Genomic DNA, 26,331 nt, shown 5'->3' with positions numbered 1-26,331 from the left:
TCTTTTGAATATTCTCATATGATTTGATACATGTATTTTCTCTTTCAATTCTTGGATCAGCTGGCTGCAATCCCACCAAGTTAAGCATTACTTGCTAGTGCATGGTTGCTCCAGTTCAATGCTACAATTTTCTTAATAATAGAAACTTCAATTTTATGTATTTTTTGCTTTGCACAGCCTTTTGTATCCCTTCCACCAACTCACTGGAATTTTAATGGTGATATTCCAACACTGTTAAGCCTGCAATCAAATTGTGAGGAACATTAGTCTCATCATCTTCATCTGATTGAGGTGTAACTTCCATTTGTGCATATTCGTTGTATCAAACTCTTTTCTATGGTTGGGCACATTTTTTGGCCTGGTTTAATATCAGATGCAGTTATCCTTTTTAAATGGTCTGCTGTTTCCACTTTTTCGTCCAGTATGGTTATTCTTACCAAAAGAGCTGCAGCATGATCTTTGCAAAAATTCAAACCTTTGTTGAAGTAAAGCTTCACAATGGAAGCATAGTTACACATTTTGAATAGTGTCTAAACCACTCCATCAAGTAAGCAATTTTTGTAGTTCTAATGAAAGTTCATTTACAGTTTTCAGTCCTTTTAAAGCACTGTATGTCATTAGATGGCACGGGGAATCATCATTTCTATATTTGCATGCATTTACTTTATCTCGTTTCTCCAATTTAATAACAGCTTGATGAGCTTCAGATGCTAACATCAAACTGTCAAGTCCTAAATAAAGGAAAGAAATAAAATTAATAAGCATTCAATCAGTAGAGTTTAAAACATGGCTGCGTGGTCAAGGACTGTTTACAAAGTAAAATTGAAGCAATAACAGCCCTCGGCCGCTAAAATTAAGTCTTTTGACCTGGTTTCGGGACTACTATGAGTGCCTTCATCAGAAGTAAAACATTCAAACTGGCCTATAACTTACGTTCAAAAATTATGGGATTTTTTTTATATAAGTGTAAGTACTGACTAACAGTACAAGAAAGAAACAGTACTTACATGTCACGTATAAAATAAATATCAAGCAATACAGCTTTAGTCACAAAATTTTTGAAGTAGAACAGATGCAAGGCAAGCTGCTACAGCCTCCTCACACATGTCAAGTTACAGGTAGCATCAGACTGAGGCACCCACGTTAGCAATTGCAGGCAGGTGAACATTACACCGAAAGTGCCATCAAGTAACTGCATATACGAACTGGCTACTGAACATTCAAAATATAGACAGATAAATACTATGATGAACATTATTTAGTACATGAAGTAAAAGGCAACACTTTATCTGACAGCAGCAGACATGGTAACATTTTGTCTACGTAAGAGCTTAAAAGTACAGTCTAAAGGCTGAAAATGCCATTATAGAATCACAAAGGGGGCTGGATGACTCAGCGTGTAGAAAAACGATATAACATGAAATGATTTCGTGTTCCCTCATGCAGTTACCGAAATGTTTTTTCTATCTACGTCGATTCGTAATTTTTTGTTTATTAAATGGGTTCTATTGGCTGCATTTCATGTTTTATAATTTTTGTACACACTGAGTCATTCAGCCTCCTTTGTAATTCTATAATGGCGTGAAAACTGTACTTCTAAGCTCTTATCTAGACAAAACGTTACCATGTCTGCTGCCATCAGATAAAATATTGCCTTTTACTTCTTGTGCTAAATAACGTTCATCATAATATTCGTCTGTCTATATTTTGAATGTTAAGTAGCCAGTTTGTATTTGCGGCTACTAGATGGCACTCTTCGTGTAATGTTCATCTGTCCACAATTGCCAATATGGGCATCTCAGTCTGTGGCTTGACACGTGTGAGCAGCCCATAGTGGCTTGCCTTCCATGTATCCTTCTTCAAAATTTTGTGACTAAAGATTTATCACTTGATATTTATTTTACACATGACTTGTAAGTACTGTTTCTTTGTTGTACTGTTAGTCAGTAACTTTGTGTTCTGCCTTACGGCAGGTCTTGTCATGGGGGAAGCCTCATCACAGAGGTCCACCGCATCAGTGTCTAGGGTAGTGATTCCAGTGGTGGTTTCCCGTTGCCTTCCACTGATGATGATGATGATGATGATGATGATTATGATGATGAAATGATAATGAAGACAACACAACGCCAAATCCCTGAGAGGAGAAAATCCCCGACTTAGCCGGGAATCGAACTCTGACCCCTTGGCGTGACACTGCTGCGCTGACCACTCACCTATTGGGGCGGAAACTGTTGTCAGTACTTAAACTTACATAAAAAAATCCCATAATTTTTGTACTTTATGTTATAGACCAGTTTGAAAGTTTTACTTCTGATCAAGGCACTCACAGTAGTGCCGAAACCAGGCCAAAAGACTTAATTTTTGCGATCGAGGGCTGTTACTGCTTTCATTTTCATTCAATTAGTATTCACAAAAAAAGTTGTGGATCAGTTTTTAGTATAATTAAATGTAGCAATGAGCCTATCATAAACAGGTTAAAATTTTTATTAATCACCACATAAACAGCAGAATGACTATTTACACAATGAATACTTAATCAACAAAATTTCATATTCTAGGACAAATTTTTGCACCTTACCTAAAGAGACAGTAAAATGGAAATACGGATTCTAATAGAACGAAATTCACTCTACTGGCTACTGTTAATGAATGTAATAGAGTAGGTGCCCATTTTGAGGCACATGACTTTGAACACTGGTATAATGTGGTATATTCACATTTTTTAGCATATTTACAGGATGGTAACACAGTAATTAAACACACAAACTAGGCTCTAATTAGTGATATACCTAAAAGCCAGACAGACAATAGTTTGGCAACAGACCAGGTCCATAGTGCCCTTTCCTCACTATTTATGCCTTTGTTAAAATATGGGACAGATTTGTCATGACATGATTTGTTGCCACTTGGAACTGAGATTATGTCAAAAGCATTCCTTTCTGAACTTTACTTGCATCATTTAGGCATTGAGCGCAAAAGCAAGGGGCTAGCTCTTTTAGATCAGAAACAGTGACATGCCAAACTTTAAGTTTCCTTCATGACTTTTCAGTCTGCGAAAAAGTGGTCTTCACAAAAATGGCTCCCGTACCTCAACCAAGTTACAGGTGAACCTGAAACTTTGCAGAAGTTCATGCAGGTCTCTGAGGTACAGACTGTATAAATTTCATCAAAATTGAAGATGGCTGAACTGGGCGCGCATTCCGAACTAGGGCATTTGACGTGGAATGACTCGTCATTTAGTTGCAGTATTACAGACAGAGGAATTATGGTCAAAGTTTAAGTGGAATGTTAATCATGCCCTGGAGAAGTATCGGCCAAGTAAGTGGGTTACGGATGGTAAACACCCGTTGTAGTTTAACTACGAAATTCGGAAAAGAAAATATGCAAATGACAGGCTCAAGATATTAAAGTTCATGCATCCATAAGAAGATCAATGCGCGAAGCTTACAACTATCACCTTTGTACCTTTTCAAAAGAACTCTCTGGGAACCTAAGAAAATTCTGGTCCTCTGTGAAATAGCTAAGCAGCTGCAAGGCTTGTACCCTGCCACTTGTTGAGCAGTCTGGTGTGGCAGTAGAAGATAACAAAAGAAAAGCCAAAGTCTTAAATTTCATGTTTAAGAAATCATTTATGCAGGAGAATCGTACGAACATACTGGCATCTGACAATCGCACAAACTCCCGTGTCGACAAAGCAGCAATAGGTATCGCTGGTGTAGAGAAACAACTGAAAGAATTGAAAAAGTAAGTTGCCACCTTCGGATGGAATTCCAACCTGATTTTACAAAGAGTACTCTACACCACTGGCCCCTTTCTTAGATTACAGAGTCTCTTACCCAAAGCAAAGTCCCACGGGACTGGAAAAAGTACAGGTTAGTTCTGTATATAAGAAGGGTAAAAGAACATACCCACAAAATTACAGACCAGTACCCCCTACATCGGTTTGCTGCAGAATTCATAAACATATTCTCAGTTTGAATATAATAAATTTCCTCGAGACAGGAAAGCTTCTGTCTATGAATCAGCACAGCTTTAAAAAGCATCAACCGAGTGAAACTCAGCTTGCTCTTTTCTCACACGATACCCTGTAAACAATGGATAAAGGGAAGCAGGCAGATTTCATATTCATATACTTCTGAACAGCGTTTGACACAGTACCCGACTGCAGACTGTAATGAGTGTACGATCATACGGAATAGGTTCCTATTTACGCGAGTGGCTCGAAGGCTTCTAAGTATTAGAACCCAGTATGTATTCCTCAATGCCAAGTGTTGTCAGGGAAGCGTGATGACTGCTTTTATTTTCTATATACAGGGTGTACATGAAGTCCGGGAACACTTTCTATTATTTATTGCACAAGAACTAAACACTGCACAGATATCATACATATTGCATTTTGAAGAGAAACTCTGAAAGTTTGTATTTAAAAAAAATAATAATAAAATAAAATTTAAAAAAATTAAAAAAAAATCAAACTAACATTCGACGTGTGAACCATGAGTGACCCAGCAGATGTCAATATAGTAATCGAATTCTTGCCATATTGGTCCCAGCATGGCATTGTCGACTGTGGCAGAGGTGGTACGTACACCAGATCTGTAATGCCCCCCCCCCCCCCCCACACACACACACACAGAAAAAAGTCACACGGGTTGAGATCTGGTGATCGGGGAGGCCATTTCATGAAACAGCTGTCCTCTTCTGTAGCACGGACGATCCGTCGATGCGGCAGCTCTGTGTTCAGGTACCCACAAACTTCACAGTGAAAATGGGGTGGGGCCCCATCCTGCTGAAAGATGGACGGAGAGTCCAATTGCATTTGGGGCATCAGCCATTGCTGCAACATGTCCAAGTAGGAATATCCAGTGACAGTGTTCTTGGCAAAGAAGAATGGCCCATACACAGGGTGTGTACGTGGACAAGGGAAAAAAAATTTCCGGATTTTTCCCGGATTTCCCGGTTAAAAACACACTTTCTCCCGGATGAAAATACACTTATTCCATGTTAAGTGACAGTATACTCTTCCTCGGCACTGTAAAACTCATCAATGCTTTGAATCTTTATGGTTTTATATAAGGACGTAGAATTTCCCGGCACTTTAGAAAACGAAACTCAGGGGGAAAAACACGTCTTGAAAGATCTTTGATGTGCAGCAACATGTACGCTGCGTATTTTCGTATTACGAAGGTATAGGTTTGAATTCCACCAAATAACGCATGTCACTTTCCGAAGTATTGAAATTGAGAATGCGATGCGCTTTCGTAAGCGTCACAGCTCATTCACATGATCTCGCCAGCTGATGACAGCAATAGGAGACGTGATGTAGTCAGCCAATAGCAAAATCACTCTTAAGTAGCGCGAATATACAAATAAGAAAAGTTATTGGCTTAAATTAATATACTTAGCATTCACATATAAAATTGATCTCCAAGACTAATAAGCTGGAAGAGAAGCTAAGCTTCCACATATAATGTTGATCTTTTTTGCGCGTGTTGCACACACAAATGTGCCAGTAAAATTTTTAATAACGACGCAAATGTCTCGTCTTCTGGACTCTAAATACTTCTAAATGATTGTCCTCGAAGAGCTGATTTTTAAATGAGAGTCTCAAACGCTTTGTTATTTAAGAAATTCATCGTACATTCTTGCATATAATTCATTTTGCGTAAATAGTGAGTTTTAAAGTTTTTTAAAGCATTTTAGAATCATATGATCAACATCAGAACCCCGAAAACTGGAGTCTCGATAACTCGACACTCTGGGAAACTCGACAAGCCTGACACATTTTTTGGCTTTGAAAAAAGAAACAAAACACAAACACGCACGGTACTTCCGTAAAAAGGTAATTTAACTTACAGTCATAATCACGCTTATAGGATATTACAGAGCAGTGAATATATGGCTCTGAAAAGACTTACATTATATTTAAATAAATCCTAAACTATCAAACCACCATTCACAATATTTTCCCGTTTCCCGCAACCTGTTAGAAATAGGTCCGTTTCAGCAGTTGCAAGAAAGCACCAGATAACTGGCGTCACCGCGCTTGAGCAGCTACGGAGACGCAGGAAGCCCATATGTTCGTACGTGTAAAACATTAAAAGATCTTACATTATGTCATAAAAGAAACAAGACATCAAAGGATACAAGAGCGTCGGGATTTCGCGAACCATACTAAAGTGCATAATTCGGCTTAAAATGCACATCCGTATGTAAATTTTCTTGGAGTACCAGTACTCATGTTTGGTTCTTTATTATAGCATAATGCCATACGTGCACTTGAAATGCAGCGAACAGTTGAAACTAGCCAATAGTGTGAAATTAAACACTTCGTTTCAAATAGATTGTTAATCCTTTCTACTGAGGCAGTCAAAGGCCAAATCTCTTTAGCAAACCAGCAAAAATAACTTCATTGTTCTATAAGGCGATTAATGCTTGACTGTCAAAGGTGGAAATAAAATCTGAAACTATTAACATATTTTAGCCTGCCGTAATTATGCGAACGTATTTTAATTCATTTGATAGCTCCTGGGCACAAAAATCCGTTTTGTTATCATTTAACGTGAGAGCAATAAACGAAGAGGAAACAACAAAATCACTGAACGTTAACACAGGTCACGTGGAGACCCACCTGCCCACCACAAACCTGACTGCTCTGTGCATCAGCCCCGGATCTACGATATTTCCGAACCGGGGCAATATTAAGTAGTGGCGCCCAGCCACACTTCCGTAACCAGAAGCGGGAGAAGGTACTATCATACGCGACTCAACTGCGCATTCGCAAGAGCCCCCCCGCAACTACTCAAACGAATCTAATTTAAACAGTTGTCACGTCACGCTCATAGGAGGCAATTTGTTGTTATAAAGCATTGCATAGTGTTCCTAAAGCCTTTGGCACACTGTACTGTTGGCAGACGCTTGTATGAGCACTGTTTTGTTGTTGTATACGGCGCATTTCCTTTGCAACTTAAGTTTTACTTTCGTTTCTTTTTTCTCCCGTTCATGTTTTGTTGCTGCAGTATCATTCTGCGGTAGCGGGATACAATAATATCCTCTGTTAGAGTATTGGTTCTTACCAGTCAAAATCACATAAATTTAAGTGAAAAGTAAAACAATGAAAAATTCCCGGAATTCTAAACGATTCCCGGGTTTTTCCCGGTTTTATCCCGGATGGAAAAATTCCCGGGTTTTTCCCGGATCTCCCGGTTGTCCCGGGTCGTATACACCCTGATACAGTATTCGATGTGACAAGACACAAAAACATTTACCTTTGGGGAATCACACTCAAAGACAATGCATTTGTGCAGATCCATTGTACCCCAGATTCGACAATTGTGCCTGTTCAATTTCCCATTAGCGTGCAAAGTGGCTTCTCCACTAAAAATTAAGCGATCAACAATGCCATCGCCATCCTCATGCAATTTTTGCAACAGTGAACAAAATGCTTGTCTTTGTCATCATCATTGAGCTTCTGCACTAGCTCCAATTTGAATGGTTTCATAGAAAGCTTCTGTCGCAGGACTTTCTACGCTGTCATTGGAGCCATTTCGAGTTCACCGGATGCACGAGACACAGATTTCTTTGGACTCCTTATGAATGTCTCTCGTACACGCTGCACATTCACTTCACTCACACTGGGACGTCCGCTTCTCTTTGCCGGGCATAAGCAACCCGCCATAACGAATTTGTTGTGGCAGTGGTAAATGGCCTTCCTTGTTTGTGGCTTCTTACTGTACTAGGTTCTAAACATCCGTCGGACAGCTGTAGCACACTTGTTTTTGTAGAACCCCAACACACAGAAAGTTCGCTCCGCACCTGAACTCGCCACGTTTGGGACTAGCGCTGACTATTAGCAAATTGCCACACTACGCTGTGGCGGTATACATGGGGAAAAAAAACCTTTCACAGTCTCTATTCAAAATGACATTTGTATGATATCTGTACAAGGTTTGGTTCTTGTGCAATAAATAATTGGAAGTGTTCCCGGACTTTATGTACACCCTGTACATAAGTGATGTGGCGGATGGAGGGAGCAGCAATTTGTGGTCGTTTGCAGATAATGCCGCTGTGTAGGGAAGCTGTCGCCACTGACTGACTGTAGGAGGAGACGGGATGACTTCAGACAATATTTGTAGTTGGTGTGATGAAAGGCAGTTACATCCAAATGTAGAAAAATATAAGTTAATGGAAATTAGTAGGAAACACAAATGCGTAATGTTCTAGTACAGCATTAAGAGTATGCTGCTTGACAGTCACGTCAATTAAATATCTAGATGTAATGTTGCAAAATGATAGGAAATGGAATGAGCACTTAAGGATTGTAGTAGCAAAGGCAAATGGCCGGCCCCTGTTTATTTGGAGAATTTTAGGAAAGTGTGGTTCACCTGTAAAAAACAGCACTACACTAGTATAACCCGTTCTCAGGTACTACTCACGTGTTTGGAATCGACACCAGGTCGGATTAAAGGAAGACATCAAAGCGAGTCCGACGCAGGCTGCTAGAATTGTTGCAGGCAAGTTCAAACATACGGAGATGTTTCGGGAACTCAAATGGGAATCCTCAGAGGGAAAGTGACACGCAACATTATTTTTGAGGAACACTATTAAGAATATTTAGAGGTCTGTCATTTGAAGCAGATTCTGCTGCTGGCAGCATACATTTTGCGTAAGGATCACAAAAGAAAAGATACAAGAAATTATGGCTCATGCAGAGGCATAAAGACAGTGATTTTCCCTCATTCTATTTCAGAGTGGAACAGAAAAGAAAATGACTAGTAGCGGTACAGGGCACTCTCTGCCATGCACTGTATGGTGGAGCTTGTGGAGTATATAAGTAGATGTAGTACACCAGCTCTGTTTGCAACTTCTAAACAGCATTTTATGTGGGCACGACCAGTGATAAGGTATCCACAGGAACGAATGGCTGTCACCAAATTGCAACTGTCGATTACGACGGTACGGTTTTGAGGGCACACAAACGACAAGGTCTTTGGCACCCGTAAACTATAGCCGAGAACAGAAAGTACCACTCAGGGGAACAAAATGGAGCCGAGCACACACGCGAGTTCAGTGCCCGGTTCACATCCCGTGACATCTGGACCCCCACCCCTCCATTCCAGCACTAACTTTTCTGGACTACACAGATGGTACATATAATTGTAACAGATCTTTTGCTCCCGTAATCCACTCTGCCTCAATCTCTGCCAGTCCACGGCGCCCACACCCTCCAACCAACATCTCTCTCTCTCTCTCTCTCTCTCTCTCTCTCTCTCTCTCTCTCTCTCTCTCTCTCTCTCTCCTGTCATCCCTACCCCTTTACAGTACCGTCGGCACGAGCTGCACAAACTCACCTCCTCTGGTGCCCGTGTGTCGCAGTGCCTATCCCGTGTACCCACTGCCTCCCTCAGAGTCCTGACCCCTCCTCCTGCTTCCCGCCTCTCGCTCCCTCTGTACACCCTGGCTGACACAACACCTCACCGTGGTCTACCTGCTGAACTGCATTACTGGGACTGCATGTACAGCCAGCACAGTCAACTCGTTAACAAATTCAGCCAAAAGTAGAGAGGGGCAGATTTTTAAAAATGTCCACATATACTCTCTTGATATTTATAAAAGGTTTCGGTATAACTGAGGCAAAAATATTGATATTTTGATATATCTGTCGATAAATATTTACAGGAATTTTAAAATACTGATTGAAGTCACAGAAATGATCAACAAACATTTAAAAATTGATAAATATTTTACTACATCCAACATTAACCACAAAAAGACACACATTGTACAAAAAAACATCACTTATTTACAAAAAATTAATAAAACCAATAATCATCACAGAGAGACATTAAAAGAACTCATTCCCCCGTACCAGCTTTCTTCTGCGATTTGGTACAAGCAAGATTGCTAAGGATGCCACTATTTTAGATAAAACAGAAGAGGCTTGGCATACTATGTATTTTTGAGCACTTTCTGACAAAACAGAAGTGAAATGACGACTGAACATTTCAGACAACAGAGTCCATTTTTCATTACACACCAGTGCATGTGTGATCTTTGTGCCAAGTGTAGTTTACTTTTACAGCGCATCTATCTTTTCTTTATGCAGGCACTCAGGGGGTAAGACAAGTGCACATTCTGTCTCCTATTTGTGAGCAGGGTACGGTAATTTCCACAATTCTCACACAGTGCTGTCACCAAATGCGTGCATTTTGTGCCTTCTACCTATCGTATGCAATGGTAGAAATGACACGTGGAAGTAACAAGCTATCACAGATATGGAGTACAGATACATTAATGTTCATATTCAGAACTGGTACTCATTTGTACGAGGGTGGTTTGTAAAGTTCTCGGAATTGTCACAAGGAGTCAGTGCTAACTCAACGAGTTGTTCACATGATATTCACTGGACTGTTGTCTGTAAATGCATGCCACGTCAGTGCTCTTGGAAGAGAGCTGTGGTGGTGACAACTCTGCTGTTGTTCCCGCGTAGTGATTTGCGAAGATGGAAAAAATTGAGATTCGAGTAATGATTAAGTGCTTCGTAAAGAAAGGCATGAAAGCAATGGACATTCGTGCCGATTTCCAAAATACACTGCTCCTTCATATTCAGCTGTTGGCAAGTGCCCAAATGAATTTAAATTTGGTCAGGAGAGCTCAGATGATGATCCGCATAGCGGTCATCCAAAGTGTGTCACTACTCCAGAAATCATTGCAAAAGTTCACAAAACAGTCACGGAGGATTGCCGGATTGAAAGTGCGTGAAGTTGCTCGTGCCTGTCAGCATTTTAACTGAAGAATTAGGAATGAAAACATTACCTGCGAGACAGGTGTCTCGACTCGTGATGCTGGATCAAACCTGTACGAGAATGGACATATTGGAACAATGTGTGGCACATTTTAGGAGAAACAAACACGATTTTTTGCACCAGTTGTGACCACAGATGAAACTTGGGTGCACTACTATACCACAGACACACAACAACAGTCAAAGCAGTGGAAAAATGCTGATTCTCTCCCACCAAAGAAAGCAAAGACAATTCCGTTGGCGGGAAAGGTCATGGCATCAGTGTTCTGGAATGTGAAGGGGATTCTGTTTGTAGATTATCTCCCCACTGGACAGACAATTACTGGAGAATGCCATGCTAACATCCTGGACAAACTGCAAAAAAAGATATGCGAAAAAAGGCCAGATTTAGCAAACAAGAAAGTCATCTTCCATCAAGAAAATGTGCACCTGCACAAATGTGCCTTCACCATGGCAAAATTACATGAACTAAGGTAAGAATTGTTGCCACACACGCCTTATTTACCTCATATGGCTCTGTCAGACTTCCATCTCTCCTTTGTCTTGGTAGACAAAGGTTTATTTCAAACAAAGAATTGATAGCCGGAGTTGACAACTATTTTGCAGGCCTGGAGGAAACTCATTGTCGAAATGGGATCATGGCACTGAAACATTGATGGGCCAAGTGCATTAATCTACAAGGAGACTACACTGAAAAATAAAAAAGTTTCAGTGATGTAAGTACTTCTTTTCTATTACGATCCGAGAACTTTTCAAACCACCCTCGTAGTACTGAATACGAAATCAAATTAAGCCCACAGTAAGACATTTACTGTCAGACTGCAAAGATTGGTAATTGCTGGGTGGACTTGAAATCTGCCGACGAGAACTATAGTGCCAACCAATCGAGAAAAGATAGACAGTAAAATTTTGCTTCTGATATTCAGTATTAAATATCGATCAATCGATATGTCAATAATTTACATATTGACGATATATATCAATACTATTCTGCAGAGATATTGATATTCTGATACAATGATATTTTTTGCCCATCCCCAGCCAAACGCCATCCAGTTTTCATTCTTTCTCGTGTGCCTAAAGTTAAATTGATGTCACCCCAATGACTGTTTAAACAAAAAGAACTGTTACATCTTCATCTGTGATCTGAAAACCACTGGGAAGGGACTGGCAGATCATCATCATCATTGTACCCCTTATTACGGTTTCTTCCCATTTCACCTGTGTAAGATGAGCAGGAAGAATGACTGCTAAAGTGACTTCGGGCAACCTGCAATAATCAAATCTTGACTTTACAATCCCTAGGGGACTGGGGGTTGGAGTAGGTTTCTGGGTTGTTGTACATATCTGGGTCCCCTACTTAATACTTTTACTTGTTTTTTATTAAATTATGTAATTAGAAAACAAATTGTCTTGGGGAAAATAGTGACTTATGTTGATAAAATAAAAAGATGTGGAATTAACTCTTGACACATTGCTTCTCTGCTTCCATCTCGGGATCTACAAACAATGTATGTTCAATGATTTTTCTGCTGTTTCACTAGTACAATTGGCTGACATTCTCAGGCAAACAAGAGGCTACAAAAGCCTATACAAGTTTGTACTTAAGTCTTTGTTTAACATGACATCACCACCTCTTTCACCTAAATGAGCTGTGCTGGAATGTATTTTAGATCTGAATATTGTTCATTAATTGAAAATCAGATTCAGAAGGATGTAGGTTGCAGTAGGTACTGGGAGATGAAGAAACTTGCACAGGATAGAGTAGCATGGAGAGCTGCATGAAACCAGTCTCTGGACTGAAGACCACAACAACAACAACAACAATTCAAAATCTGTAATCAACATAATAAAGTGATTCAGATGAAGGACTTTCTAAGCCACAATGACTTTTCAGACACTGTATGACATCTTCAGCTTCAAAAGGGTCTAGACAAGTTCTTAGATCTGCTCTCTTAAACCCCACGTTAAAAACAGCAATGTTTTGTCTCCCCCCCCCCCCCCCCTCCGTTGCCCTCCTCCTCCATTCACCAAACACATAAACACATGAGAATAGGGTTGTCACAAGTTTCCCCCAGTGAAATTCCTTGATATTTCCCTGATTTCCAGACAAGTTTTTGCATTTTCTCTGACAAATTTTGAGATGTCAAGGGTAAGTAAAGACATAAATTGACAAAAAATGTAACGACTTCTGCATTTCTGAATGTCCAAGCAAAAATCATAAATACAAACATCAACATCTTTTGTAATGAACTGTTTTGAGATAAAGAAAGCAAGCCAAATGATACGAGGGCAGTTCAATAAGTAATGCAACACTTTTTTTTTCTCGGCCAATTTTGGTTGAAAAAACCGGAAATTTCTTGTGGAATATTTTCAAACATTCCCGCTTTGTCTCGTATAGTTTCATTGACTTCCGACAGGTGGCAGCGCTGTACGGAGCTGTTAAAATGGCGTCTGTAACGGATGTGCGTTGCAAACAACGGGCAGTGATCGAGTTTCTTTTGGCGGAAAACCAGGGCATCTCAGATATTCGTAGGCACTTGCAGAATGTCTACGGTGATCTGGCAGTGGACAAAAGCACGGCGAGTCGTTGGGCAAAGCGTGTGTCATCATCGCCGCAAGGTCAAGCAAGACTGTCTGATCTCCCGCGTGCGGGCCGGCCGTGCACAGCTGTGATTCCTGCAATGGCGGAGCGTGCGAACACACTCGTTCGAGATGATCGACGGATCACCATCAAACAACTCAGTGCTCAACTTGACATCTCTGTTGGTAGTGCTGTCACAATTGTTCACCAGTTGGGATATTCAAAGGTTTGTTCCCGCTGGGTCCCTCTGTCTAACCGAACACCATAAAGAGCAAAGGAGAACCATCTGTGCGGAATTGCTTGCTCGTCATGTGGCTGAGGGTGACAATTTCTTGTCAAAGATTGTTACAGGCGATGAAACATGGGTTCATCACTTCGAACCTGAAACAAAACGGCAATCAATGGAGTGGCGCCACACCCACTCCCCTACCAAGAAAAAGTTTAAAGCCATACCCTCAGCCGGTAAAGTCACGGTTACAGTCTTCTGGGACGCTGAAGGGGTTATTCTGTTCGATGTCCTTCCCCATGGTCAAATGATCAACTCTGACGTGTATTGTGCTACTCTTCAGAAATTGAAGAAACGACTTCAGCGTGTTCGTAGGCACAAAAATCTGAACGAACTTCTCCTTCTTCATGACAACGCAAGACCTCACACACGTCTTCGCACCCGAGAGGAGCTCACAAAACTTCAGTGGACTGTTCTTCCTCGTGCACCCTACAGCCCCGATCTCGCACCGTCGGATTTCCATATGTTTGGCCCAATGAAGGACGTAATCCGTGGGAGGCACTACACGGATGATGATGAAGTTATTGATGCAGTACGACGTTGGCTCCGACATCGACCAGTGGAATGGTACCGTGCAGGCATACAGGCCCTCATTTCAAGGTGGCGTAAGGCCGTAGCATTGAATGGAGATTACGTTGAAAAATAGTGTTGTGTAGCTAAAAGATTGGGGAATAACCTGGTGTATTTCAATGCTGAATAAAACAACCCCTGTTTCAGAAAAAAAAATGTGTTGCTTACTTATTGAACTGCCCTCGTATATATGTTTCATTAAGACCACTGATGTGATTTCATTTCAATAAAATGAAACATTTGGTGACAAAAATACACATTTCATTGGAGTTGCAAGACAGATTTAAAATATCTTGACTGGTTTCAGAAATAACCCCATAAAAAGCAGTCATCTTGAAAGAAGTGTATAACATGGGGAAGAATTGTGTAAATTAACAGTGTAGGTGACTGCCAATAAAATGTTGATTCTACTATGTTCGTTATTACCCACTGTGTTATATCTATTATTTTACCAGTATTGGGCGATTCTTCTTTCAAGAAATATATCAGTACATAGTGTACAATTGACAGTAACTGCCATAATTTCTTCTTCTTATAATCCATACCTTCTAATCTATACATAACTATCAAAACACCAAAAGTTACTAGAATAAATAAAATTTCTATGAAACGTTGCATTGTACAGTGTACTTGTGGTGAGACAGTCACAATTCCTGAAATCCACTGCACGTGGCCTCCGGCCTGCCGAGGAGCACCGCAGTCCCGGTTCCTAGGATAAACCACAAAAATCTGCCACATTACGCCAAACGAGCAAAACTGGCCGTGGGTATATCAGTGACACTACATCTGACGAGCAGGCCTCGCACACCAGTGGGAAACTGTGGGCTCGAGATCGGCAGGCGCAATCCATTACAGGTACCTGTAGATACGGCCTACGGTTTTGGCCCGTCGTGTGAGTCCACTCGTGTGGCCAGCTATTCACGTGTCACAGACACCGCGTCGACGAAATGAGACCGCGACGATCGATCTGTGCGACAGATAACTTGTGGAAATACTCTGAGAATCAATAATAATGAGGACAGGTAGCAACTCACCACGACGACGATTGCCGAGCCACAGACAGGCACACAGAAAAGACAATCACACCCTCACAACTAAAATTTTGGGTACAGCCTTTGTCAGAAAACGAGAGCGCACACACGTTCACACAATCACTCGTGCACAACTCACGTACACGTGACTGCCGCATCGACAGTCTCTCGAGAATCGGAGCCAAACAAACCACTTCTCACTGCCTCTCGTCAGCAGCTGCTAGGCTAGCGGCAAGAAGTGGTGGCAGCACTGACTGCAAGCTGAGGGGAGTGGTAGGAAGGGGAGAAGCAGTAAGAATGAGAGTAGGGAAGCAGAGCATGTGCTCAACTGCACCCAGTGACGATGAGTGGCATTCGGCAAACAAACCATTTCATCTACTGAGACTAAAATGAAGTTTTTCCAGTCTTTTTCCTTTCGAATTTCCAATACATTTGAAAGTCCCTCATTTCCAGGACTTATGGCAAGCCTGGTGGACATCAGTAACCGAGGCAACAAATCACAATAACTAGGTCAATAAAAGTATTCTAGTGCTTTCAATATTAAAAACAAATGTAATCAACCCATATCTTCTGCCAAAGTAAGTCATTAGATCCAGCTATTCTCACTGGGTACAGCATACTGTCCTCCAACTGACAACAACCAATGTCAACAAAGTGCCAAAATCAGTTCACGACACAGGTGCCACCGACAACCTAAGTGCATTTTACCCAAAAGAATTTTCATTTTTACGTATATTAATTTCCCAGGTTCTTGGATAGTTTATAGAATATAACTTAGCACAAACTCAGTCTAAAACAGGCACGAATTGCAGTAAATTACAGGCTATGTTCAACACAGGACACTTTTCAGTTGGTCACTTAAAGGCTAGCCACACAGATGGGATTGCAGTCTGAAGAGCTGCTGAGGGTATTCCAGCATTGTAATGGCACTCCTTCACAGGTTGGCTATGCTTTCTGTCAACAACAACTTGACCACAATTCTCAAGTCCATAGACAGAACCAACAAGCAACAGGAAGTTGAGTAATGAAAGTGGGGGGGGGGGGGGGGGGGGGACAACAACTTTATTTTCCTGACAACAGGCAGAAACAACTGAAAGAGGCAGCATTCCTGACATTATGACCTCATAGCCATAATCTGTAGAGCCTTTTACATGACCTCATACCCATAATCTGTAGAGCCTGAGTTTATAACTGTAATGCTACGTCAAACACTGGTAGTGGTCGTTGCACACTTTCTATTGCTAAAGCAACACATTGAGCATTAAGCAACACATTAAGCATTAAGACGATATCTTCATGATCTGGATGCAGGGCCAAGACATCCAGTCTCCATTTCTTCACTATCTCAACACCTTCTCCCCCATCCGCTTCACCTGTTCTCAATCCAGCACGCCACTTTCTTACATATTGACCACCACCTCTCTGATGGCTCTGTACACACAACATTAAACTCACCAACCACGAAAAGCACCTGCATTTCAACAGCTGTCGTCCCTTTCGCATTAAAAATTTCTCCCACCTTGGCCACCTGGGGATGGGGTACCTGCAGTGACAAGAACTCTCTTGCTAAGTACGCCGAGGGTCTCACCGATGCCTTCACAGACAGGTTCTACTCCGAGACCTAGTCCGCAAACAGGTCTCTCGTGTTATTTCCCTTCACTCCCCGAATCCTCCCACCTCCCCCGAGGACCAGCCATAAAACAGTGCCCCCAGTCAATCGAAACCACCCCAGACTGCAACAACTATATCACATCTTTCGCCAGGACTTTCATTACCCATCACTGAGCACTGAAATGAAGTACATCCTACCAGAGATCCTTTCCACACCTCCTAAAATGGTGTTTCGTCACTCACCCAATCTACACAACATCCTAGTTCATCTCTATGCCACTCCCAATCCCAACCCCAACACCTTGTCACAAGTACCATATTCCCGTGGAAGGCCTGCCATGGTTGCCACAAGTTTCCCCAAGTGAAATTCCCTAATATTTCCCTGCCTTCCAGACAAGTTTTAGCATTTTTCCCTGACAGCTGCAGCTGCAGTACAAGAAACAATAGGACAAATGAGGAAAAATCTAAAACACTTGCAAGCAGATGGTGTTTCCTGATGTGAGCAAAATTCTTACGTACTAACATCAACATCTTTTGTAATGAACCGTTTTTAGAGGGAGACAGTAAGACAAAAGGTACGAGTCTCATGAAGACCACTGATGTTATTTAATTTCAATAAAATGAAACACATTTGGTGACAAAAATACGCATTTCATTGGAGTCGCACAGAAGATTTAAAATCCCTTCACTGATTTCAAAAATAACCTCAGAAAAGAGTGTTTAAAAGGGGGAAGAATTGTGTAAACAAACACTGTAGGTGGCTGAAAATAAAATGTTGATTCTACTATGTTCATTATTGTCGGTAATTACCCACTGTGTTATATCTATTACTATTTTATCGGTATTTTGTGATTTCTCTTTTGAGAAATATATGAGCACACAGCGTACAAACCGCCAACTACTGACACAATTTTCTTCTTTTTGTCGATACTTTGTGACATATAAACTATTTTTGAAGAGCCATAATGTACTAGAGCAAATAAAATGTCTATAAAACACCACACTGCACAATGTACTTGCGGTGAAACAATCCCAATTGCTGAAATCCATTGCCCACGGCCTCTGGCCTGCTGAGGAGTACTGCACTCCCGGGTCCACGGATAAACCAGGAAAATCCGCTGCATTACGCCACACACAAACAGATCCAGCCTGCGGGCTGAATGGTGAGACTAGAGCAGACGGGCAGGGCCTGCACATTAGTGAGAACCGAATGACTTCAGACTGGCATGCCCAATCCACTACAGATAACCACAGAAGCAGCCTGCGGTTTTAGCCCGTTGCGGAAATCCAATCGAGTGGCCAGCTACTCACAAGCCATCGAGAAGCCAGCTACTCAGAAGCCACAGACAGCATGTTGATGAAATGACACCACAGTGATCAATCCACACAATAGGTAAGTTGTTCAAATTCTCTGAGAATCAATAATAATGAGGACAGGTAGCAACTCACCACAAAGGTGAATGCTGAGCTGCAGATAGGCATGTAGAAAAGACAATCACACTTTCACAACTAAATTTTTGGCCATAGCTTTTGTAAGAAAACAAGAGTGCACTCACACATTCACACAATCACTCAGACACAACTCGTGCACACACGACTGCCGTCTGCGGCTGCTGCACCTACATTCTCTGAGAATCAGATCCAGAGAAACCACTCCCCGTGCCTTCCTGCCTCTCACTGGCAGCTACTAGGCTAGAGACAAGAAATGGTGGCAGCACTGACTGCGAGTTAAGGGTGATGTTAGGAAGGGGAAAATCAGTATTAATGAAGTAGTAGGGAAGCAGTGAACGTACTCAGCTGCACCCAGCTAGTGACGATGCATGACACCTCAGTAAAAAAACCGTATCATCTACAGAGAGAAAAAACAAGATCTTTCCAGTTTTTTTCCAAATTTCCCTGGTATTTCCCCAATTTCCTTGACAAATTTGAAATTTCCCGATTTCCACAACCTGTCGCAATCATGCCCACATGCAAGACCTGGCCAAAACACCCACCGAGCACTTCCTTTTCCAGTCCTGTTACAGGCTTACCCTATCCCATCAGGGGTAGGGCCACCTGTGAAAACAGCTGTGTCATTTACCAGTTCCGCAGCAATCATTGCACAGCTTTGTATATTGATATGACAATCAGCTGTCCACCAGGATTAACAACCACCACCAAACTGCGGTCGAGGGCTCAGTAGACCACCCGCAGCTGGACACAATGCGTTCGATTTCAATGGCTGCTTACTACCCGAGCCATCTGCTCCTGTAATTATCCCAGCCTCAATCTACAGTGACACTGTTTCCATACCCTCCACCTAACAGTTTCCTCCGTCTCTGTCCTATCACCTCCATTCTCGTACCCCACCCTCTACTGTAGCCATCTGCCTACACACCCACCCATCTTTTCACACTCCTCTCCTTTTTCACTCTGTTTTCCCCACCTCCCTGCCCCACAAATTCATGGCCCTGCATCTGTTGGCATTCTAGTCCCTGCACCCTCTGTCAGACAGCGTTCCTCTCTCTCCTTACCCAGATGCTGCTATCACTTCCACTTCCCCTCCAGATTGCTGCTTTCGATCCACACGATAGTGGCATTCTGGCCCCAGCTGCCGGAGTTGGCAGTAATGTTTGCCTTTCTCCTTTCTGATGAAGGCTGTGGCTAAAATTTCATGGTAAGTGTCTTTTTTACTAGAAATCTATCTTTTCCTACGTTGTTAAGCATTAAAGTAAGAAAGTTGTTATTAGTACTATATTAAAACTATTTATGTATGTTATTCTTATTAAAACCTAGGTAACCGTAGTAAATTAAAAGTGGGAGTGGCAGCAAATTATGTTTGATGAAGGGAACAGACAAGGAGAAAGTAAGAAACTGTTCTGATCTTCACAAGCTGATCTCTTCTCCCCCCATCCGCCACCTGCATGCCTGAGAATCTGTCCGTGAATCCCTGTATGCTACAGTTAAAGAGTAACATTTCAGTGATCAGTTGATTTTATTTCTAAATACTCATATAAGGACAATATTATTGAAAGGATAGATTGCTGCTCGCCAATAGCGAAGATGCTGAGTCACAGATAGACACAACAAAAAGACTGCCAAACAAGTAACCTTTGGGCCACAAATGCCTTCATCACAATTAAACAAAACAAACACACCTGCCCACACATATGGCTACAGTCCCTGGCAACCGGAGACTGCGGCTATGTGTGCGAGAGTTGTGTTCACGTGAGCGAGTGAGTGGTGTCCAATTCCGATGAAGACTTTTTGTCTGAAAACTTACTCGTTTGACAGTTTGTTGTGCCTACACGTGACTTAACATCTCCACTACATGGCGACTAGCAATCTATCGTTTTTAGAATATTGTCATTATTCCAGTGTGTATTTTCCAATACTCGTATGAAGTAATGAGATACTAGAAGTAGCAGGTGAATTTTGCTATTTGGGCCATAAAAAAGCTGTTGATGGCTGAAAGAGACAGGATATAAAATGCAGACTGGCAATAGCAAGAAAAACATTTTTGAAAAAGAGGTTTATGTTAACATTTAATACAATTTTGTGTGTTAGGAAGCTTGTCTGGAGTGTAGCCGCAATGTAAGTGAAAAGTGGATGGCAATATGGAAATTTCAAATTATGCCTGCATGGTTTGACTAATGATATGATAGCAGACACCCCTCAAATGAAACCGATAAATAACACACAGGGAATCCTTGAGAATGTTGTTGCTGTGGTCTTCAGTCCTGAGACTGGTTTGATGCAGCTCTCCATGCTACTCTATCCTGTGCAAGCTGCTTCATCTCCCAGTACCTACTGCAACCTACATCCTCCTGAATCTGTTTAGTGCATTCATCTCTTTGTCTCCCTCTACGATTTTTACCCTCCACGCTGCCCTCCAATACTAAATTGGTGATCCCTTTATGGCTCAGAACATGTCCTACCAACCGATCCCTTCTTCTAGTCAAGTTGTGCCACAAACTCCTCTTCTCCCCAATTCTATTCAATACATCCTCATTAGTTATGTGATCTACCCATCTAATCCTCAGCATTCTTCTGTAGCACCACATTTTGAAAGCTTCTATTCTCTTGTTGTCTGAACTATTTATCATCCATGTTTCACTTCCATACATGGCTACACTCCATACAAATACTTTCAGAAACAACTTCCTGACAGTTAAATCTATACTCCATGTTAACAAATTTGTCTTCTTAAGAAACGCTTTCCTTGCCATTGCAAATCTACATTTTATATCCTCTCTACTTCGATCACATCAGTTACTTTGCTCCGCAAATAGCAAAAGTCATTTACTACTGTAAGTGTCTTATTTCCTAACCTAATTCTCGCAGCATCACCCGATTTAATTCGACTACATTCCATTATCCTCGTTTTGCTTTTGTTGATGTTCATCTTATACCCTCCTTTCAAGACACTGTCCATTCCGTTCAACTGCTTTTCCAAGTCCTTTGCTGTCTCTGACAGAATTACAATGTCATCGGCGAACCTCATAGTTTTTATTTCTTCTCCATGGATTTTAATTCCTACTCAGAATTTTTCTTTTGTTTCCTTTACTGCTTGCTCAATATACAGATTGAATAACATCGGGGACAGGCTACAACCCTGTCTCACTCCCTTCTCAACCAGTGCTTCCCTTTCCTGGCCCCTCGACTCTTATAACTGCCATCCTCGAGAATATACCAAACAAAACATATTTTTAAAAAACATATAATTTTAATATAATATTTAATTTGATATATACAGCTCAAATAATGTTACACACCCCCCCCCCCCCCCCCACAAACACAAGCATGAAAACCAATACCCGAAGGTTCATTTGACCTATATTCCTCAAATGAAGCCCACAATACCAAGTACCAATAACTAGCAGAACCACAAGTTACGTACTATTAACTCTCGAGTCGATGTGTCCACGTATAAAGTGCACCAACCACAAACAATATTATCTTGTACTGTTCCTCTGTTGTTTTACAATTGGAAGCCCATACCTACTCCTTCGTTACTGCTCCAGCTGACAGTGAGAAGTTGTGTTGTCATACATCTATGTGAGTAGCAGTAATACAAAGTAAACAGTGAGCTGACTGAGAAAAAAATTTAGAATCCATGCAAGAAAATAACACAGATTCCAAGCTAGCAGCACAATCCCACAATGAGGCAACCGTCTGAGAGATAATCAGTAATCGATTAAGCGTTTGGCAGATGCAAGTATGCTGTTTAATGCTCAGGGGGAGGGGGGGGGGCTATTACACTCTCAGGCAACACTTGTACGTGGCAACAGAGTGATACACTGAAGGTTTATTTCATTACTGTTAAATAAACAGTTATTTAGCTCTTATAAGTTTATTTTACTGTTATTTAATTAAACTAAGATGAAACTGTCATTTTGCTCATAAATGTTTACCTTAGTAACAAAGGCAGCTATTCTTTGCACACATATAAATTACGCCACCTGCCTGCTTGCGTTACAAAAATCGGCATGCCCGTTCAAGGGTGAATAATGTTCTGTCATCTGTGACAAATCTGTATTTTTAAATTGCTGTCCAATGCATTTCAGAGCTACAACTCCATTGTCATGGATTGTACGGCTATAACGGGTATTACATCTGCCTTGGTTTTTCTCCAAACAGCAGTAGAATGACAAAAGTGTTAGATTTTTAGCAGACACTTTACTCAGGGGGGATTCCTAACAAAATGCGGGTCACTGGAAGCATCCGATTCCACCTGTCCGCTTTGACTTATGATTTAATGATGTTGCGGTGTGTGACTTAACTATGGTGCCATGTTTTTGAGTTGATTTGTGTTTGTAGATGTTGCAGTGTTTTATCTGGTGGCATGTTCTGTTAGTGGAAGTTGATGTATCGAGTTTAATGTGGGGTATTGGGTTCATTTGAGTCTTGGTTACCAATGGGGTAATGTGGGTTTATATGAGTCAGGGCAGACAGTGCTGTAACATAGATCTGGAAGCGTCTGCTTTGTTTACCACGAGTTGTTGCTTTTTTCCCTTTTTTATGTGTTTGACGTTTTTGTTAGGTCTGACTACTCTGGTGTGTGTGTGTGTGTGTGTGTGTGTGTGTGTGTGTGTGTGTGTGTGTGTGTTGTGATGGTTTTATTCTATGGTAGTTGTGATGTTTTGTCTGTTCTATATTTATGGTATTCTGGTTGTTTTAATCGATCTTGTAAATATGGAGGTGGTGTTTTGTGAGTTATGCAACTGTGTGAAGTTTGTGATTGTGATTTTTTTATTAATGCTTCACCAGTAGGTATCTAGAGCTGCATATCAGCTATACAGGTCAAGGGAAATGTCCGATGCCACTTTTCAAAGTGGTAGGTGTTGGCTTGGAGGGCTTCGTTTGAGCTATGTAGGTCAAGGAAAATGTCTGATTCTGCTTTTTAGAATAGCAGATGTTGCTTTTTTGGTACATTGGGCTTTGTATGAGCTGTGTAGGACAAGTGAAGTGTGCAATTACTGTTGGTTTTGTGACTAGCGTTATGTTGTAAGTTGACCTTCTTTTTGTTGATAACATTTGTTTTGGGATGATGCAGTGTTTCGTTTTGTTATATACTTAGCTTGTTCCCGCCATAAACCCCCTATTTCCCGCAGTTTTCCCATTAGTTTCATGTAATTGCTTGAGTGAGGCATTTCTTGTCTTTTTTATTTTTGTTCACAATAGTTGGCACGCATATGTAGTGACGGCTGTTGCCATTTCGTAGAAACTGGAAGTAGGCATTTCCACCATGGTGACATCATGAGGCAAAGCAGATGGGTGCAATCAGACACTTCCCTTATGCCAAAAATGCTAGGTTGCCTTTATTATTACTCCCCACTTACATAATAGTAAATATAGTATTCCATCATATCACTGTAACATGGGTTATACAAACAGAATTTGTCACGTAATACAATCATAAATATCTTAAATAGTTTGAAAATGTAAGGGCAAATGTGGAAGTTTTTCGCCAATGCAAATCCAAACATTATGTGATGAAATATACTTACTGGTAACATGTTACTACAATTTCTCACATTCCTTTACCATTTACTCATTGATTCCACCTAGGGTATAGTTTATCTCAGTCAATTTAACAACATGGTAATTAACAGGTCAAAGCAGGCTGTTGGAATCTGACGCTTCCCTTGACAAGAAAGTCAAGCAAGAAAAAGATAGAAGCTTTCGAAATGTGGAGCTACAGAAAAATGCTTAAGCTTACATACATCAAATAACAACAAGACGAGATCTACAAACACAACCGACGCTAACACCCTTACGCCATGGGTCAATGCAGACGGGTGGAATCGGACGCTTCCGTTGAACCTCAGTGGGTTGAAAACTGATTTAGGTTGAAGTAGTTATGCAGAGATGAGGCGTGCACAATATAGGCTCGCATGGAGGGCAGCATCAAAGCAGTCTTAAGACTGAAGACCACAACAAACCATTGTTATTTTTTTGTTGGTCATGTATATCAATTCCCCATATTTTGAAAATATGGTCACAAATCATTACTACAATGCAAACTGCTCTTCCATAATCTCAAATGGAAGCAGTGCTTTTGGTAAGTCGTCATTCTGTAACTTTTAACATCAAAAGTATTTCTGGTACACTGTGCCTTTTCTAAATGGCATCAATTTCTGGCACATACAGAACTAAAGCAAGATCTGTTATTTTTACAAATTAACTAATTCCTTCTATCATTAATGGTGACAACACTGACATTTGTGCGATTGCTATTCCTTCTGAATGCTCTCAAACCCGACTCGAAACATTCATAAATTATTATTATTTTTTTTTTTTTTTTGGACGAAGCTACTTTTCTTAGCTCATGCAATTTAAACCCCTTGGCGCATTTCGCGCTTAGTGACTTCGTGACAAAACGCCTAAAATGTCAAACAACAAGTCACGTCAGAAAATAAATTTCAATATAATCGTTTCTGAATACAATTGGAATATTGATATAAATCATCGCATTATCCTTTTTGCCAAGATTATGGCAGCAGCACCTTGTTGTCAATGCTCTAAAAACGGCATCCCAATCTCCAGGCGGAAACGCATCATCGAAATTCACCAATAAATTTTAGACAGACTACATCCCCTGCGAGGTCCTGGATTTTCTCTCAAATGTCTCAGTAATGCTAAAATTTATTTAACTGTATCTGTAATAATTGTACGGCACGGATACATGTCGTTTCGTTGTAACCGCAGTAATGTTTCAAACGTGTTTATTTTGGTATGTTTCTTTGCAATAAAATTTTAAACGGAACATCAACATTTGAATCACAGATCAAGTCTACGTTTGATCCACACAATCATTTTGAGTTACAAATAAGAAACTGCGTAGTAAATGCAGGAAACAAGTATTGCATAACGCACAACTAACCGGCGAGTATATAAATACATCCTACATCAACTACAATATATGCGAGGCGGTCATTAATACGTAATACCTTGTGCCTACAATAATAACATAATATAAGGATACGGTGTCCTAAATTCAGTAACAGAGGTTGTACTTTGGGAATAGTGGTTCGAAATGAACTACTACTACTCCATGTAATATCTCAAAAACTGCCAGCCCGCGGTATAAGGGATTTATTTATTCTGAGCCACTTCTCAATTATAACGCATTAAAGCAAAGCATAATATAAAAAACTCTGCTTCCTTACTTGTGGACCTCCTCAACCGCTAACTCAAACTACACATGTGACTAAGACACCAACAAAATTTCGTGAAGGAAAAAAAATCCTTTTTGAAGTCCTAGAAAAATACTTCAAATGGAAAACTCACGAATTTCAGTGATGACAACCTTTTTTTTTTACTAACGTAACTGATTATACCACTGGCATACAAAAAGGAAAACAAAGGAAATGTAGAACTTACCACTACGTTTAATTACAACGTGACTGGAATTCCTTCAATATTCCCCTGTATATATTTTGGACGTGTGAGAAAGTAAAAAGAAACAGGACATTCACATTCCAACAACACGGTGTACCAATGTTCTTCTCCAGTGCCTACTGCCTACTACTCACATTCACAAACAACTCATAAACAAACGTATTCAGAGATCACGCCACACATCACACTAGCAAATGTATTCTGTGGCAAAGCAAAGTCCTTCATCGAAATATATTAATTTCAAAGCTAATTATGATATCTTTAGATAAATGTAAGATTATTCTGTAAAATTTCAAAACACTGTACAGGTTTCATACTAAAAGTCACACCAAATAAAAAAACCAAAGAGATAGACAAACTTAAACAGCTGTTTTCCAGGCGCCATATTTAACTGGGCTAACAAATCCGCTGTGGGTCCAGACGTAAACATGACAGCGAAAAGCGGTATTGTCTTCCGGAAGATGTGTCTAGGCGCAAATTGAGAAATGTATAGCACGTGTGACGTGACACGACACTACAGCGCGACACGCACGTGCCACACGAATCGCGCGGGTCCGGCGCA

The 26,331-nt window shown here is 40.9% G+C and overlaps 1 protein-coding gene across 1 annotated transcript in view; it reads right to left on the bottom strand.

The window, feature by feature from the left end:
* LOC126213275 (F-box/LRR-repeat protein 7-like) overlaps nucleotides 1-25,886 on the bottom strand; it is a 71,419-nt gene extending 45,533 nt beyond the window's left edge. The window contains exon 1 of the mRNA XM_049940936.1: nucleotides 25,752-25,886. The gene's annotated coding sequence lies outside the window, so the exon portion shown is untranslated. The remainder of the gene's footprint in view (nucleotides 1-25,751) is intronic.
* Nucleotides 25,887-26,331: the final 445 nt, after the last annotated feature.

This window comes from Schistocerca nitens, chromosome 11 (genome assembly GCF_023898315.1).
Source record: "Schistocerca nitens isolate TAMUIC-IGC-003100 chromosome 11, iqSchNite1.1, whole genome shotgun sequence".
Taxonomy (NCBI): domain Eukaryota; kingdom Metazoa; phylum Arthropoda; class Insecta; order Orthoptera; family Acrididae; genus Schistocerca; species Schistocerca nitens.
Note: the sequence above shows the minus strand (reverse complement) of the source record. Positions and strands in the feature narration are given on the sequence as shown.